Raw genomic sequence first — 18,756 nt, 5'->3', positions numbered from 1 at the left:
AAGTCAGATTCAAAATTACTAACTTCAATTTCCAGGAATGAATCAAAGATAAGTGGAAATGGATCTGCGTCTATTTATTTAACCAGAGTTCATTTGAAATCCTATATCACGAAGGAAAAGTATTCTATTGTACAATATTTAAAATGTTCCTTTCAGAAAAATGTCCTACGCTGAGCCTGACATTTATTATGCTTAATATTTCATTTCCCTTTAAGATGTATTATCTTCCCTTCTCTTCTAGTTGGCTGGCTTCATTTGCTTTCTGTTCCCCATTTTACTTCTCCACAAGGAGATAATTCCAGACTAGACTGACAAATATTTCAAGCCGTATTTCAATTACTGGGGCAATAAATGTGAAATTAATGAGATTAAAATAAAATAAACCTCAGAAGGGAGCGTAAGCCCCTTTTAATGGAAATCAGGATTAAATGGAAGTTTTCATCACCTTATGTGTCAGAGAGTCATAAATGTTGTGAATCAATGAAAAAACATCTGAAAGGATTTGAAGACTTAAAAGAATGTATAGAGTTTATCTGGGTGGAAAGCAAAGATAATGATTTGAGAATATAGAATATTCACATGAAATTCTGTATATAGCATGTTAAAAAATTAGAGAGCTCTTTTTTGTTGTTTGCATGTATTTGTTGCCCCAGAGTAATTTTTAAGAAAAATAAAACAATGCATATGAAAAGAATGTGAATCTTTTGGAGCTGGACCCATGGCTGAGTGGTTAAGTTCGAACGCTCCACTTCAGTGGCCCAGGGTTTTGCCAGTTCAGACCCTGGGTGTGGACGTGGCACCGCTCATCAGGCCATGCTGAGGTGGCGTCCCACATAGCAGAACCAGAAGGACCTACAACTAGAATATACAACTATGTACTTGGGGTCTTTGGGGAGAAGAAGGAGGAAAAAAAAGAAGATTGGCAACAGATGATAGCTCAGGTGCCAGTCTTAAACAAACAAACAAACAAACAAACAAACAAAAGAATGAATTTTTAAAAGGCAGTTTCAAACTCACTTTATTATACTCTAGGAGTGATTTCTGCAGGATCAAATTATTGATGAGCTAGATTAGGGGTGGGCAAATTGCTGCCCTTGTGTTCAAGCCAACCCTGCCACGTGTTTTTGTAAATAAAGTTTTATTGGAACATAGCCATGTCCATTTGTTTTCACATTGTCTGTGGCTGCTTTCCTGCAACAATGGCAGAGCCAGCAGCAGTGACAGAAATCTCATGACTTGCAAAACCTGGAATATTCACTATTTGGCCTTTTGGGAAAAGCTTGCTGACTCCTCCTCTAGATCACAAGCTTCTCCATTATATTGTATATTTTTGAAGGCAGGGACTCTATGCTTAACATTAGTTTTTAATTTCTCTTAAAAACAAGTTATTGGTATCTTTGAGATGATCAACTAATAACAACTTTAAGGAATACAGTATAAAATTTAGACTTATGCAGTAGGTGGTATTTTAAAACTTTTATATCAGTAGTTACATGTTTTCTTTAGGCCAACCCTATTTTTTTCAGCCTCGGAGAAAGGTTTGCGTCTTCGGCATGCCCCACCAAGGAAGGGAGCTGTGCCTAGCAGGACATCAGACCCATGACCTTCCAGCCTGGAGCTCCTCCTGGTGTCCCCCAGGAGCCATTTATGGCACCTTTGAGTCCATCCAGCTGGTTGATAGGGAGCAACTGCCCTCAAAACTCTTCCTGGCTCAGATTGCCTCTTCCATCCTCAGTGTTCTGGCCTGGGTCAGTACTTAACTCTTATTATTTTATCTCTTCCTTAATGGTCCCATTGGTGGGCCTATAAAATTAGCTTCTTTAGGACACGTTTTCTGAGTGTGTTTTATGAATTAGCTAAGAGATTTAAATACATTTTCTTATATGATCCTCAGAACAACCCAATGAAGTTGGTACTATTCCCATTTTCCAGATGAAAAAACTGAGGTTTAAAGAGAAGAAAGATTGTGCTCAAAGTCATAAAGCTAGAAAGCAGAGGCAAAGTTAGGATTTGAAACCATTACTATCTAAAAGCTAAGCTTGCCCACTCACCCAAAAAAATGTACTCTCTCTCTAGTCATATTCCAAAGGAGTTCAACAGATGTCAAAGAGAACCAGTCTGTAAGAACAAAATCAACTTTCCCTTCGAAAAAATGTTTAAATGGATAAACAGAAGACTTTCATCAATAGAATTGACATTGACTCTCTCAGAGGAGACTGAAACTGCCACATCAGACAAAAACCAAACAATGAATCAACACTGGAAAAACAAAGTTTAATCCTTTCTGTAACTTAGCATATGCAACTTAAAACCATCTGCACTTCTAGAAAGTTGTAAAATGTATTGGTGTTGGAGCCCTGGGGAAACGAGTTCCCTCGGGTTCTTTCGTTTGTACTCAATTTATTTAATTGTACTGGAGGGGAAAAAGGTGCAAAAATCAGCATAGTGTTGACTGATGGATCACATTTCTAGAAACTTAAACTGAGGAAATATTTCCAAAGATAAGAACTATGTGTTTAAAGCTGTCACAGCAGCATTATTAGGAGTAAAAAACAGAAAGGAAGATAATTGGCCTCGAATAGAAGATAAAATCCTTAAGTGGTTTTGGATCAGCAGCAATGCTGGGTAACATAAGATCATTCAGATACACCGAGGAAGACATAAAAAACAATGTTATATGGAAAACAGAACTTTGTCTTTGATTATGGGTCCATCAATGCAAAAAGGAAGTTCATATATGGATGGTGTAGTAGGGGCTAACCATAGGCTAAAATCTTCTTGTTCCTACAATTATCTCAAAAGTTGGGAGGGGCGCTTCTTTTGCATTAGTAGTGGCCTGGGGTGGGGCGCCCCAAAGACCTGGTCAGAGCCAAAAGGAGAATGCCAAGGCTGTGGCCACATTCTCCACCCAAATTAAGCCACTAATTTAAGAAGAAGCAGAGAGATGCAAGAGGCAGAAGTATGGTGTTAAAAACCAGAGCACGGGACAGCTGACAAGGAGTCTCCAGGGAGTGAGTTCTCAGCAAGGACAGAACATTCCTGAGCAATGCACAAAATTACGTATTCTGAATCCCAAAGTAATGAACAGTCATTGCAAAAACATTCATTCAACACAGAGCCTTACAACATGATATCAGAAAGCTGAGCAACCCTCCATCCCACCTCTGAAATGACACCAATCCCCACCGAGAGCTACTGGTAAGGGTTTGGGCTAAAATCTGGCAGACATTTCCCATGTATTTATTTATAATGTAATGGGTCAATACTATATATACTGCTTAGCAACTTGCTTTAGGCACCAAAGAAGTTTTTTGACGTCTTTCGTTGTGTTTGATTTTCATCAAATGAACAGTTTAACTGCAATGAACTTGCTTTTCTTTTTTGTTCCAAGTCCTCCAGGAACACTGATGCTTTAAGACAGGAGCCATGATTCTCCTGTTGTGTCAAGTCCCCTGGTCCATCACTGGGATGACCCACCTCATTGTCATAGATGGCATTCGGTTCCCCTGAAAACTACAGACACAAATAGCTGTTTTGTTTGCTCATTTGTTTTTGTTTCTGGATAACCTCAGCTATTTATACTAGTTTTTTCCTTAATACATTTTAAGTCTGGGTTTCTCATTTCTTACTATTTTTTCTTGTTTAGGGAGAAATCATTCTTTCTGACACTGAGTTGAGCTTCTCTGAGTGGGGGATTCCTGGACTTGAGAAGCAAGAGGGTTGTGGCATCCGTTGGGGAGTCTGTCCACAGAGCAGAGCTAGGGAGATGTTGGAATCTTGGCAGTATTTGCACTTGAGAAGTAGGCAAAGCAGCATCCCTTAATTGACAGCAAAAATGTGCATCCTCTGCATTCTGTTTGGCAACTTGCTTTTGCACTTACCAATTTATTTTGGGCACCATTCCTTGCACTGGAGTTAAAGTAAAAATATTTTAATTACCAAGAGGGGTTGATCTGAGAGTGGAAGCAGGTGGTAACCAGGAATGGGGGTAGACTTCAGGCTCATGCTATCTAACACTGGAACCTCTAAGTCTCATTTAGTCAAAGTGGAGTCACATGAATAATTGTTCTACAACATTCTTTCTGCCATTGTAAAGCAACTTGCTCTTTGAAGGGTTTAGTGGGTGATTATGGGGGAAAGGTAGCCAAAGAATGAGAACCGTTTTCCCAAGACTGAGGTCCCTCTGCTTTAATCCCCTGCCCTGTGTCTGTAGAAACAGGTAGGCACTGCCTGGAAAAAGCCCTCGCTGGTTAGTGAGGTAAACACCCTTTTATCGTTGGTTTTATGTATTTTCTTAATAGAAAATGCTGGTGAGTAGAAAAAGTATTTTGGGACTGAAAGGATAGGCGGGGAAATTATGGGTCTGTGAAAGAGAGAAGAGAGTTGGGAATGAGAAGTTTGCAGGTAGAGGATAAGATTGTTTTTTATCCGCCTTTTATCTTGGGCAAACATGCTCCTAGTGTCTTGCCAAGGCCAGGTTGCTCCTTCCGTTTCAAGTCCAGCGCTTCTGAGTAAACACACGTTGCTCAGGTTTCCCAGCTATCCTTTTCCAGTACATGGAGAGCAAAGAGAAACAGGGAACCGAGGTTAAGCCGTTGTCTTCCAGTTACGCAGCGTGTAGTAACAGAGAGTGGAATTCAAAATCCCTGCTGTTAATCTTTGGCATTGCTCTTCAAGTGACGGCCTAGATTTGTGTTATAGTCCAGGAAAGCGGTCAATGAAGGGGTCAGGGTGCACTGCAAGCCCCTGTCCAAAGGAACACCTGTTAAATATTTGTACCTCCAAGCCTGCTGCCTGAGAAGGACACCCTGAACCACAGCAAGAGCACTTCCCCTTGCAGCTGGTGCTCTAAAAAAAAAACTCAGGTCTTTCCCAGCCTTATGCTCTTTTAAGCCATGTTTTCTCAACCTGGTCATGGACATTTTTGACTGGATAACTGCCTGCTCCGTGTGCATTGTAGGATGGTCAGCAGCAGTTCTGATCTTTACCCATTAGATGCCAGGAGCACTTTTCAGTCTAACAGTCCCTTCCCAGAAATGCCTCCAGATACTGCCATAGGTCCTCGGGGGAGCAAAAGAGCCCCTGCCTGAGAGCCACTGATCCAAACAAAGGAGGTCCTTTCACTTTGGCTATGTGAAGGGTGAGGTTGTAACCATGAGGAGGGTAGGAAGGGAGAAAGAGAAAGTAAACATACAGATTTCAATATTTTCCTTTGATTAAAAATCATCAGTATGTTTAAGGGAAAAAAGCTGTACACTTTCATATGTAATAGTGGCTGTTTGGCCTTTAGCTTGCAATTTATAGGTGAGATCTTGTGAAAAAATTACAGTAATTTGGTCCTCCACCCAATATTTACTAGTAGAGCTGAATTTATCAGATTCTCCATGAGTCTCCAAGGGTTTGGGTTAAGTCAGTGGCCTTGTCCGAAGAGCTAGCCAAAAAGATGTCAAGCAAAGGTGGCTGGGGTGACACTGGAGTGACACTATTGTCACCATGCTTTTGCTTCATTCATGTTGGGCTACATCTTTTATTTGGGACCTTATTCCTCCTTTTACTATTTAAGAGGAAAGGATGAGGAACTGAGGGAGATACCAGGCCTCCATGGGTGATATGGGAGGTACCGAGGGGGAGTCGTGGGTGACGTTTGGAGGAGAGAGGAGGTATATATAATAATCTATTGTAGATGTCTCAACTGACACAACAAATACGATTTGAAAAGCTGAACACACATTGAAGTTTTTGTAAACTGCTGAGTAATTTAGGTGACAATGAGTCCATTATACTGCAAACAATTCTATGGCAAATCCTTCAGCAAAAATCAGTAGGGGCTGAATACTTTATCTTTTTGATAAATCTTTTTGTAATGCAGGTTATGCTTCACTGAAGCAAATTATGTAGGCAATTGAAGATGACAATGGAGTTTATTTACAATCTAAAACGTACAGCTTTGTTTATTAAAAATATATTCATCCCATTTGGAGAGTAAAGAAGTTTTTATTTTCATGAGTGTAATGTTCAAAAGTAATTAAATTTGTCATAAATTGCACCTTTAAAATATGCTCCCAAGTCCATTAGTCCACAATCTAAACAATTTAACAATTTTTTAAACTCCAGAGTTTCAAATGCTTATTCATTAATTCCCTAAGTGTGCTTTTAAATTTTTTTCAAGATCATGCACCTTAAAAAGATGTTACATGAACAACTAAAAATGAGACTAAAAACGTCACCAAATTGGATTTTAGATAGTGATGCATTGAGATGTAACATTTTGGCTGCCATTTTATGCCTTTCTATAAGTTTCTATAAATTCTGGAAAAGCTTCCATTCTTAAGATTAATAGCACTACCAGCCAGTTACATCATTATTTCATTAAAGAACAATTCTTAAAGAAACTCTTTTAAGAGAACACCTAAATCTGATGGAAGACAAAATTGGGGACACCTGCAGTCTCATTGGTGTAAGTTTTTGCCTCTTGTTTCTATGGTAACCTGTGATCTCTATTCCAATCACACCTTTGAAAGGCTTGTTTTCTCCATCATGAAAATTTAGCTGGAAGCACTGAAGGTACCGACCATTAACTTTTACGTTGTCTTTTTTGGGGGGGGGGGGGGGATTGGAAAAAGAGTAAATAGGAAGAAGATAACATCCAGAGGCTTATCATGCAAACAAACAGGAACATATATTTACTAATTTTAAGATGATTTCCATGCCTGGAAGATCAGAGGACTAAAAACTGAATGCTAAATGAAATAACTACTCAGATAGCCTAACAAATACACTCAGTAAATGTCTTGAGCATAAAATTGCAAATGCTCATCTAATTTGATGGGGTAAAAACTTAGAGATGTGTTTACAATGGTTTAAAATTCTACAGCCCAGTAGTTTTCAACCTGGAGTAATTTTGCCTCCCAGGGAACATTTTGGATATTTTTGGTTGTCACAATTGGTGGCATGTATGTGGTAGTGGTGGCGGTAGTGGGGGGGTGTGGGTGTGTGTATGTGTGTGTGTGCACACTTGTGCTACTGGCACGCAGTGGGTAGAGGTCAGCAAAGATGCTAAACATCCTCCAGTGCACAAGACTTGCTCCACCATAAGGAATTATCCACCCAAAACAGGAGGTTCAGAAATCCTGAATCTAGCCTCACAGATGGTGTGCTGGAATGAGGGACATAGACGGAATATATTAAATGATTGAACATTTATGTTCAGATACATAAAACGCTTTGGAGGCAGCCCCTGTTGTAATTTGCTTCCCTGTTCTTGTACCATATTTACTTCTTTGTTATTTCATTTCAATGGCAAAAAGAAAAAAGAAACAATGAAAAAGAAAACAAACAAAATCCCCACTTTTTTCTTACTGCCCTTTAGCTAAAATGGGAACAATTTCCAGCTTGCATGCATTGGTCCAATTTGATGCTGCGGCGTATGTGCTGTAAACACCTGTTCAGTCGACTAGGCAGGGGTTTCCTCTGCAAAATCTCTAGCGTGATAGTATTGAGTTGACATTGCCGTCCCGCTGAATTTAAATATAAAGTTCTGACAAGTTTGTTAATCGAAAATGGACTTACCTTTCTCCAGCTGAATGCGGATGCACTTACCTTTGGCATCTGTCCCCCTAAATATGGTTACATTTTGTCACCTCGATTTTGGAGGAAATCCTACCCCCGAATCCGTGCCCAGGTCAGGAGGGCAGGTCCACTCTGGAGGAGAACCTGTAACTCAATCGTTTTCTGTGTCGCGATGTAGGCGAGCATGAAAGCAATCCACGCACAGCCAGAGGGCGCCAAAATGCTGCAAATCAAAGTTCCCAAGGTTCGGAAGGGTTTTGCGGGAAGGTAAAATTGGCTTTTGTCTAGTGAAAGAGCTACCGTTGTAAACGACGTCATGTTATTCATTTTTCATTCGCTTCTTGCCAACAGATAAGCAAGGTGCGCATACCACCCCACCCTGGCGGTTATTTTGTGTCCCGGTGTTAAAGTGGCAGCCCCTCAGGATACCCCGGCACACCGCAGCTGGCCGCGGCTTTGACCTGTGCAGCACTGTGCGGGTTTCCTCGGCTAACTGTCTTCCCGAGAACTGGTTGCCTCCATGAAAGCACAGACATCAAAAACCCGACGGTCCCTTTCCTCGGGCTCTTGTCTTCCCTCCTTCCTCTCCCACGTCCCGAGAGCATCCTCACAGGGGCAAGGCTGTCCGCCCCGCCAGCTGAACCTTGGCCGTCGCGCTTGCCCAAAGCCGCAGCCTTCCCGGCTCAGCCCAGGGCGTGCGGGAGCCGCCCCGCCGAGCGCGCCTCGTCCGCCCGGGCGCCGCCCAGACGTGCCTGCGGTTGGAGACCACCCTCCACCCCGCGGACATCTGTTCTGATGGGCTGAGGGGAGCCACCAGATCACCCCCAACCTCATTGCCTGCCTGCGTATCAGAATCTCAGCCGGACGTTGCGAACGGACGGGGTTGGGGTGCTGAGAAGGGTAGCAGGTGGCAGGGGGCGTCATTCTCGAGGCAGCCCCTTAAGTCTGAGCGAGAGCCCGAGCACTTCTTATCCAACCGTTCCAAATAAAAGAGAGAGAGAGAGGGAGGAAGAGAGAGAGAGAAGTGCCCATGGACAGCTCCGGCGCAGCGGGGGAGGGGAGGCGGTGAGGTGGGGGAGGGGCAGGGGAATGGAGAGGAGTGGAGGGGAGGTGGGGTGGGGGTGGGAAACCCGCATAGAGGGCAGATGAAGGGAGGTAGGAGGGGCACAAGGATGGAGGGGAGGGAGGGAGAGGGGAGGGGGAAAGGGGGGACCACCGTGATGGAGGGGAGAGAGGTGGGAGGGTACCGGGATGCAGGGGAGTTGGAGGGAGGCGGGTGGGGCACCGGGCCGGGGGGTGGGAGGGGAGAGAGGCGGGCGGGGACGCGAGAGGAGGGAGGCTGGGCGGGCGGACGCGCCGGGGGAGGGCGCTGGGCAGGAAGGGGAGGGGGAGCGCGAGCGCGAGAAATGCAGAGGCTGCAGCGGCGGCGGCGGCGGCAGTAGCGGCAGCGGCGACGGCGGCGGCGGCAGCGCTCCAACTCGCTCCTCGCTCCGGGCTCCGCCGTCGAGCCGGGGAGAGAGCCTCCGCCAGCGGCCAGGCACCGGGCCGGACGACGCCAGCGATCCGGGCCACTCGGCGGCACTGCGTTCACCCAGGGGCGGCACAGGCACCCAGAGCCGGTAAGGAGGCGCGCCCTGGTGGCCCCGCCGCCACCGCGGACCCGGGGCGCCGGCTCCCCGGGGGCCTCCGTTCCCCCACTGCACCCCGCCCCACCCCCGAGGCCCTTGGTTCTCTCCGCGTCGCAGCGGGGTGGGGGCCGCGGGCCTCATCAGACGGCGGTGGGCGTGGGATGCATCCATGAGGGCCCACTTGCACTTCGAGGATCTGGGGTGATGGGGGCCCCGAGGTGGGTGGCTTCAGCCGCTCGCTGGGTGGGAAGGAAGTGGGGGCGGCGAGTCTGATAAACGGAGTTGGGGGTTGGGTAGGGGGAGACAAGCTGCTAGTTAAGGAGGAAATTGCCAAATGAGAAACCCCTTAAGCGCACTGAGTCCCGAAGAAACAATTTTATGGTGCTGGAGGGAGCGTATCTGTCATCGGAACCGTTCAGAGCCAGGAAGAAAGCGCTTGGTGTGAGGGGCGCAGCGGCAGAAGATGGAGGGCGGGGGTGGGGTGGGGCGGGAGTAAGGGGGAGAAAGAATACCGGGAATCTGGTGTGATCGGAAAGAAGGAGGTGGCTTTTTGGTTTAGCAAATGGGTTTCCTCGACCCGTGGGACTCCTGAATCTTGGCTTGGGGTGGCCAAAGAATGCGAAGTTCACAGGACAGCGTGCCTCCAGGAGCGCATCTGAGCGGATCAAAGCCCTAGCCTCGGACGAGGCTGAATTGCCTCCCCGCTAATCTGTGGGCTACCTCTGAGCGTTTTCTTTTTTGGAGTCTTCGGTTCAGAGAATGCACCGAATGCGTCCACCCGCGCGGCCCCGGCTCGGAGGGTGTGAGCTTGAACCTGACAGCGCGCGGCCCCTAACGGCCCAGCGCCGCTGTGAGCGAAGGTTTGGAGTTTAGCAGGTTTCGCCTAAAGCGCTAACGCTGAAACCCTACGCCCGGTTCCTGTTCCCCCCTCCCAGCCCCACTGCTCCCCCTCTCCCGAAAAATAAAAATTGCAGAATCCCTGGATCCGATCACACACACACAATGCGCGGCTACAAACCGCATTCTTTTCATGAATATTCATCGAACGCTTGGCTCGGCTCCTTATCTGCTTCCCCAGAGACATTTCCGCCTTGAAACGAACTCCGTGGACAGCCTTTGCCTGTGTAATTTTCACCCTGCTGAAATTAGCACAGCGCACATGGGTGCATTTTTAGTACCTTGAACAGGATTGACATACCTCGGTCTCCCGCGAGGCCACTAGCACACGTGTGGCGGGTTAAAATCAAACACTAGCATCGAGGTGGTCTTCCTGCTATAGGGGTGTGGATCAACACCCCCGCCCCCCCTCCCCCCCCCTCCACGCCGGGATTACAGCCAGGGCTAACAGATCCCCAGTACTGCGGGCAAAATGAATGAATCGGGACTGTAATTACCTATTCCTTTGTCTTGGCCTCGCGCATGCGCCGGAGAGCAGGGTGTGGAGGGCCCCGGCAGCCCCATCTGATCTCTCCATCACCCACCCACCCAGTCCTTTCCTAAGCCGAGGAACAAAGGCGTTTGCCCTAAATGTTGTGTGAGACCCTCGGACGCAAGTGACAGTCTCCCCCGCCCCCCGTGTGTGTGTTTCTTCTGTCCCAGGCTCTCTCTCATCTTTTGCCTTCTTCAGCGATTTCAACTGACGAAAAATTTAGCCTTTATGATGAGAGCAAACTGGATTAAATATTTTTGTAGCCGCACACTGCTATTTTCCTTTTTACTGCTCTCCATTGTTCTTTTTCCTTTAACATACTGCACCGCAGTGATGGGCTCTCTTAATTTGCATCAATTAACCGTTTGTCTGACAGATTTTTACTGCGGGTCATTTGATCAAGGGACATTGATCTCAAAACTGACAGTGGGTATTGCCCCTAGTGTCACTAGTTGGAAAAATTAAGACGTTTTGGCTTTTATACGAACAAGATGGCCTACACGACCCAGAGCAGAGAAAATGGTTACCTTGTCAGCATCCTAACCCTGTCTGTTTTCTCTGGATTTCTACCTCATTGTTTAATTAGGAATCCCAAAAGGAGAACCCCATGGAGATGGAAATCCACTGACAGGGGAAAAAGAAGGCAGCCAGGGCTGCCAGGATGAAGATGGTTGATTAAGTTCGTAAGGCTTGCTTTTCTTGGCAATTTCTAACAGAAGCCATATATGTATATATACCTTTGGTGGCTGATTTTCTTTCCGGCGATACATTATCCAGCTTATGGCCCTTTAGATTCCTTTTTGGGCTAGTTTGTTCTACCATCTAAAAGAAGACGTTGTATGTATAAAATAGGAGCTAAATATTAATATTTTTGCAATGGTACATTATGCTTAGAAGAATTTTATGCTTAAGTATTCTCAGTATACCGTGGTAGGACAACACATGGCAGGAAAATGGAAATCATCTCTTTTGTTCCTTTTAATAAAAACTTGATATTGACCAAATTCAGCATATCAGGCCTATCCTTGGTAGGGTCGCTGCTTGGTAATGCTCTCTATTCTTTAGTATGGAGTGGTTTTTTTATGGTTTAGAGGGCTATATGGAGTTTTTTTTCGTTTCTTTTACGTTATGTTTCTGAGGGAGGGAGGCATTGGAGTATAGACCAAGTTCAATAGCAAATATATACCAATATACTCCGAATTCGATGAGTCTTATGTTTTTGAGCGAGATAATTTTTCAGTGGAATTTTAAAAATGATCAGTGACCTTATTCTTTTATCCAGCTAGCTTTGACAAGTCTCAGCAGATGGAAAAAGGGAGCTAATTGGGCCTTTTGACGAAATGCGCCAACAAGGACTCTGTCGACAGTGGCATTTCTGTCCTTGACTGGCTCTCATGCTCTCAAGGGGGCATGCCAAAGAAAGCCTTCTCTCCCACCAGACCACCCTAATTTGAATGTCCAATGGGAGAGCCCTGAGGGCTTTGGCTCCCTCTCCTTGGAGCCATCTTTGTAATCTTCCTGATTTACCAGAACAAACCGTGTTATAGTCTAAGATGTGATGGGTTCTGCCTCTTTAGTTTATGTGTATTTTTTAAAAAATTTCACTTCAAGAATAATTTCAAACCATTTTCATTCCATGGTCAAGATAATTGGAGTATGAAAAACTTACATTTGGGGGAGATTTGGTCACTGTAAGATGGATGTCTGTGCTATTCACTGTAGTTTTGTAAAAAATTGCAAAATCCAAAAACCATTTTTTAAAGCAATTAAGGCGCCATGTATATACACGTGTACACACACACACACACGGATATATACATGTGCTATAAAATAAAATCTTATTAATGATATGAAACTAAACTAGTTGGTATAGAATATTATTTTATAGTGCTTCATATTGGCTTTTGGAAAATAATCAGTTTTCTTTCTAAATGTGGATGTGAAAGGGGGGCCTCGTTAGTCTACTAAGAAGCTCGTTTCCGGTTTCTACCAGTGTTCCCCTAAAACAAATGGATTGCATTGAGCATCTTAAATTAAGATGTTCATTTACGGGCTTAAAAACTCACATGAACTATTAACTGAAATTGAAAAGCTGTAATAAACGATGTTTTCTAAATAAAGGATTTATAAAATTGTTCTGTCTTATTTTTGTGATCTCTTGTAAAATTTTGTTTTGAAAATTATCAAAAAAAGGCCTGTCCACTAGTATTTATCAAAAGCAGTTGCCTTTGGTGTCTGATTCTATTGAAAGAAACGCTTTGATTTGCTTAGGCCTCAACTTTCTTATATATAATTTTCACCTACTCATTTTATACCTTCTTTATCAAAAGATTATCTTAATGATTGTTTTAGCTGGTAAACTGGGAACCAGGTAACTGCTAAGGAAAAACCCTGAGTTTAGAGACAAGTGGTACATTCTCGGGGGAATGGGTGCAGAATCTGTCATTTTATTAAGTTTTCTCAACTCCTTCAATCCTTTCTATTTATTCCATCTTTTAAGACTAGATAACCCAATGCAACATGAACTTTACTCTTTGGCTTAATTATGGTGGAGAAACATCAGGAAATAACTCTGAGGCTGTGAATAGTCAGAATTTTCTTTAAAGAGAAAATACTCTTGATGTGTTTTGAGGAGGTGTTTCTTTAGGGGAGATCTCCTGGGGCATAGTGGAAAGAAACTGGGGTTCAAAATTTCTAGGCGCTGGGTAGGCCTTTTTGGGCAAATTACTTCAAACCTTTCTGAATTTCACTTTCTTCAATTGTAAAATTGTGATAATAATACCTATTTTCTGGTTATAATAAGGACCACACATTGGGCTAAGAAGTGTATGAGTACAATGGCTGCCTCTTAGGGGCCGCTTGAACTTTTCAGTCTGCATTTTCAACGCAGCCAATGTGATTGATATCACTAACTAATTTCTGTATATTGAGCTGTATTTTTGTTCCACACTGATTAATCAAGACCTGAGGGTTTTGGTGTATTCAGTCAGAAATAGGATATTTCAATCCCAAAGATGCTCAGATATCATAATTGCTAACTACTGTCCTCGTGTACATACCTGTTTGAACTGTTGTGAGATACCGTATGGGAATTTCTCAAAAGTGGATTAAATGAAGCCAGGATGGCCACCCGCGTTGAATTTCCCATGGCTGCTTATATAACTCAAGAGATTTTTTAAAAAATTCTTTTGGGAAAATACAGGGATAGTCCTTAAAACCACAGAAGTTCCCAGCTTGCCAAAGGAGGGTTTTTGTTAAATGTCATTCCCTCCACCGCTATTAAGACAGACATCTATTAAGTGTCACGTGAGGAAAATTGTCCAGTGAACCTTATCAAGAGTAAAAGATAATCATACAGAATCACATTCTTCCCAGGATATAGGTAAATTGTAGTTTTGAGAAGACACAAGCTTAAGAGGCACTGTGATTAAACAGCGTTCTCTTTGTCCCTCTGGAAGTCAGAAATGGGATCCAGAGAGAGTCTCATAGTGTGTTTTCCTTCTTCTGCACCCTAAGGATTTAAATAACTTAAAAACATTAGGCTTTCCAAAGGTCATAGATTTTTTGCACAAAAACAGGGAAAGCAGAAGTTTTGTGACTAGAGGGGAGGTTGTGATTAAGCAGGCTTCGAAGTCTAGGAATAAATTCCTGAAAGTTTTAGAGATTTAGAAATAGAAACCATCTGCCAGCACAACAGGGACCCAGGGCATAAGGAAACATTTCAAGATAATATAGGAAAACGGTGTTCAGTGGGGAAGGCAAAGCATTTACGCGATATATTTCCTCCTTATCACTTAAACATTTTATGAACTTATTTTTGAGTTGATTTTTTTGTTGTTTATTTTGGATGATGGAGGAATGACTAGGCTTCGTTGGTCTGTTTTTTGAGCTTTTCTGTGAAATATATATTTCAGCCATTGTTTGTACATTGTGCAGAGAGGATGCTATTTAGAAAGAGTGATTAAGAGGGCTGGGGGGTGGTAGAGTTGGATTCAGGGGCCAGATTCCCTGGGTTAAGAATCTTGTCTCAGCCATTTACTGGCTTTGTGACCTTTGGCAAATTGCTTAGCTTCTCTGTGCCTCAATCCTCATCTAGAAAATGGGGGTTACAATACAGAGTTATTGAAAGGATTAAGTGAAAATGGCAAACACTTAAATGCCTCACACATATTCTGTGACCTTAAGAATGCCCATTCACCATAAAGTGGTGAGAGGACCAGCTGTCTTTACTTCCTTCTCTGTGACTATAACTATTCATATACTTGTTTCAAAGAGGTCATTATTGCCAGACTGACCACTGGTAGTGCCTTGGACAGGACTTGATTGAACACAGAAGTCTGTGGTTTTAGAAACATCCTCCAGGTGTGTAGCTATGATACCTTGAATATATTGCCAGGCCACTTGTTCTAGTTTCTAAATTCCAAAGTGGGTGCAACCCCAGCCTCCATACTGAATTGGTATAATATGAAAAAAAAAATGTGAAAGTTCTTGGAACTTCAGAGACCTTCAGAGAAAAGTTCCCTGTTTTGATATATTAAGATCTAGACTCAACTGTATGACCTTGGATTCAACTGTAGAGACATAATTCATTCCGATTCCTAAAATTACGTGGCTTTGTTGTGTCCTAAATCACTATGCATTCATTAGCATTTGAAAGGAGTGTCTTACTCATAAGTACTAAGATTGATAAATGTAAACCAATTTAGATATTTAAAATTCTAAGGACACAGTATACCCTTCAGCTTCCCACATCCCACCACCCCCATCCCAGGAGTAAAACTGAAGCTTGAATTATGAAGGAATGTAAATGTGATGTCACCTGTTGACAAAAATCTTTGGAAGTAATTGTCCCCAAGAGATTTTAGTCGTTATGTCCTCTTAAAAACAAAAAGGAAGTTCTCTGGAATTTGATATTGGGGATTGATTGATCCTGAAATCAGTTTGAATCTTTTAGGTGTTTAGTTCAGGGATCTGCCCAAATGATTTGTTTTTGGCTTTCCGGACACTGGATTTTGCTCTTGAAGGAAAGTGAAGTCATTCTCATTTTGGTTATTATTTTTTAATTGTTTCTTTAAACGGGTCTTGAATCCCATGGATTCAAGAGGGAAATTACGTTCTATTTTAGTTATCTGTCAGGCAGTCACTATAGGAAAGCATTTTGGATATGGTGGTTGCATCTTTTAAAAATCTTCCTCCATCAAAGAGTTCTTTGTTTTTTTAAATCTGGAGAAGTTAAGGGATGAAATTGACATTTGTTGACTATTTATTGTATGTCATATGCTCTAATTGAATTTTAACCCCTCAAACAAATTGTAAGAAGCATTTTACCTGTGAATAATTGAAGAATAGAGGGTTAAATAATGTACATAAGATTGTGGAGCAAATAGAAAGTAATGGAATTTGAATCCATGTCTGCTAGCCCTATTCTGCTTGCCAGTGCTACACTGCACTTCCTGTAAGCCTTGGCCATTTTATCTTATGTAATACGGACATTTGAGGATAAAATGGATAACCTTTTAACACATTAACATCTTCAGTTTTCATTCAAAGAGTTGTACAGAGTTCTTCAATGAAAAATTATTTATCCTAGAAGAGATACAGTGTAGAATAAGTATTTAATCAGTAGATACATTGTGACCTATAGATTAGAAATGCTTCTTGTCATAGTACACATGGGCTAATATTCTTAAGTCATTTCTTTTCTGGTGTGATGGTGGCTGCTCTTAATAAGCACTATAAAGGAACGTGGACTTGGTTGGCCCCTTCACTGTCCTCATTACACTTCATGGGTGAAAGTCGTCACTCAAATGCCTACTTTTGAGATACTAATCAGAGATACTTCTTGACCCTCTTCCAGCTATGTAGTTAGAGTTGCTCTAAATTGGTTAACCTGTTTTCCTTCTGCCTCCATGCTGGATTCATTTACAGAACGTCGGTGGCTGCTTTTAAATACTCTCCTAACTACAACCTAAGTCTTTTGTAAATACCTGTGTCAACATGACAGAAGATTTGAAAACTCATGAGTTATTTTGGAACTCAAAAGGATCTTAGCAAAGTTAGTGGCTCACTCAAGGTCCCAGGATCTAGTTTAGTAGCTGAGTGGAAACCCGGGTTATTTCCCAGTGAAGCCTCATTCCTACTGCCCTTCCCTTCTGTCTAATTGAGTCAAACTCTTACTCATTGTCTGCAGCTTAAAAAAATTCCTACCATTCTTTTACCCTGGTGTCATTTTTGAGAATCCAGTCCTGATCCTGTGTCTCTCCCTGCTGCCCTCTCCCCTCTCCTGCAAGAGAGCACGTCTTCTGCCTTTTGATCCACTACATGTGTCCCTTATCTCCAGTTATTACCTATTACTTAACTACGAGCCATCTTTCGACCTTGACTCATCTCTCTTTGCTTCTTACTTTAATAAGCATGTGATTTCCTCCATATGCCAAAGAATTTATGGCATGCATTAAGCTAACTTTGCCCATAAAACTAAGTTTTTGTGTCATATCTTTGTTTTCCTCCTAAGATGAACAGTGGTGCAGAGTTAGGGGGCTGCGGATGGAGCATACATGTTTGCAAAGACAGCCAGTTGGTTTCACACTAATTTGGGGGCTGTAGAGCAAGTGGAACAGTCAAGCATCGTGCCCTGGAAGTGATCGGGAATCTTTTGGAAGATCCAGTGTGCACAGTGTTGTGGAGAGGTGATGGATGGCCATGAACTTTTGTGCCGATTACTGGTGTTATCTGGCTTACGGGTTTGACAGCTGAATAAAACACGAGGTTTAAACTTTTTTCTTTAGAATTATCATTTATAGTATTTGGGCTGATTTAGAGGTTTAAAAGAGCTGTAACTTTCTGAAGTAGTCACCAAAATAGGGAACTTGAAGTACTTAAGTTGTTAAGAAAACACTTAATAAAGCTTAATATTTGGATGTTTGATTTTAGCAGTGTAAACTGTTTATGTGCATTATGTTTAGAGAAGCTGAAAAGTTTAGTTTTAGATGAGACAAAATTTAATTTCATATTTAAAATGATCTATTTAGACATTTCAAAGTGGAGAATAAGCTTTGATGAATTTACGTTTTTCCAGGGAAACCTGCAATAAATAAATGACTTCACAGTTTTTATAATGCTGTTAATTATTACAGTTTTGCAGGTTCAGAAATGGATATATTCCTAAGGCAAACCGAAATTAAATCTCTTTTTTAAGTTTATGAAGAAATAAATGTTAGAGAGCAGCTTTGCCTAGCTGAGCTTTCTAAATTACGAGTCTCCTGGATTGCCTGGCACAGTGATTTTGAAAAGACCTACAACATTTATCCATTGACAGCTGTTCAAAACACCATTACCATGTAGACTAATAAAATAGCCAAGTTAAGTATTAACAAGCTCTAATTGGGGAAATAGTATATCAAAAGGGAAAACAATAGCAACCATCCAGTAACTGTGAGAACATCCCTGTTTCTTAAGGAAATTTAGAAGACAAGTCTCCTCGGAATTGTTGGGTCTTCATAAAGTATTGTCTTAAGCTTCTCTGAGCTTGTCTTGGAAACTGTAGGGGCTATAGGAATATTTTGCTGTCTTTGACCTTTTCAAATGTCCTCAGCTGTTTCAGTAAGGGATAACAGTGTCTGTATTTACCTTAGGCACATTTAAAATGATTGTGGAAAAGGAATACCTAGAGAAATCAGTTATTTACAGGAAAGAGTTTCAAGATGACGTTCTCCCCTTCTTTAGCTTGCAATTCATCAAGAAAATGGGGTGAGGTTATGTGGCCACTTGGATATTTACCAAAGACATTGATATAATTAAATAAGGTGTTCTGAAATCTTCTCTCAGTGACTCATTTTCTTAAGGAAAATTAACAGTTGGTGGTAGCAGTAGCTCCTGGGCTTCTCATGATCCCCAGACCTGGTGAATACCACCCTATTCACAGGAGGTTTATTGTGGCACTAGGGTTTCACCGGTAGCCCTGGTGATCTTTTGTTGAGACCTCAAGCTTTGAATTGCCAGGGCTCACCCAACTGGTCTTTAGAAACCTGGTTCCAGAACATTCAGTGTTTGGTTTTCAGACAAATAGTAACAAATGTTTGGATGTTCTCCAGAAGGTTGTTAATACAAGATTGATGATGGTTTCCCAGG

General features: G+C 42.5%; 1 protein-coding gene and 1 long non-coding RNA gene across 2 annotated transcripts in view; one reads left to right on the top strand and one right to left on the bottom strand.

The window, feature by feature from the left end:
* Nucleotides 1-8,845, bottom strand: part of LOC138919855 (uncharacterized) — a 49,917-nt gene extending 41,072 nt beyond the window's left edge. The window contains exon 1 of the long non-coding RNA XR_011430405.1: nt 7,600-8,845. This is a non-coding gene — a long non-coding RNA (uncharacterized lncRNA). The remainder of the gene's footprint in view (nt 1-7,599) is intronic.
* A 57-nt stretch (nt 8,846-8,902) lies between these two features.
* BASP1 (brain abundant membrane attached signal protein 1) overlaps nt 8,903-18,756 on the top strand; it is a 55,189-nt gene continuing 45,335 nt past the window's right edge. The window contains exon 1 of the mRNA XM_023625816.2: nt 8,903-9,188. The gene's annotated coding sequence lies outside the window, so the exon portion shown is untranslated. The remainder of the gene's footprint in view (nt 9,189-18,756) is intronic.

Source organism: Equus caballus, chromosome 21, assembly GCF_041296265.1.
Source record: "Equus caballus isolate H_3958 breed thoroughbred chromosome 21, TB-T2T, whole genome shotgun sequence".
NCBI classification, from domain to species: Eukaryota; Metazoa; Chordata; class Mammalia; order Perissodactyla; family Equidae; genus Equus; species Equus caballus.
The sequence above is the reverse complement of the archived record's forward strand: the minus strand, read 5'-3'. Positions and strand labels throughout refer to the sequence as shown.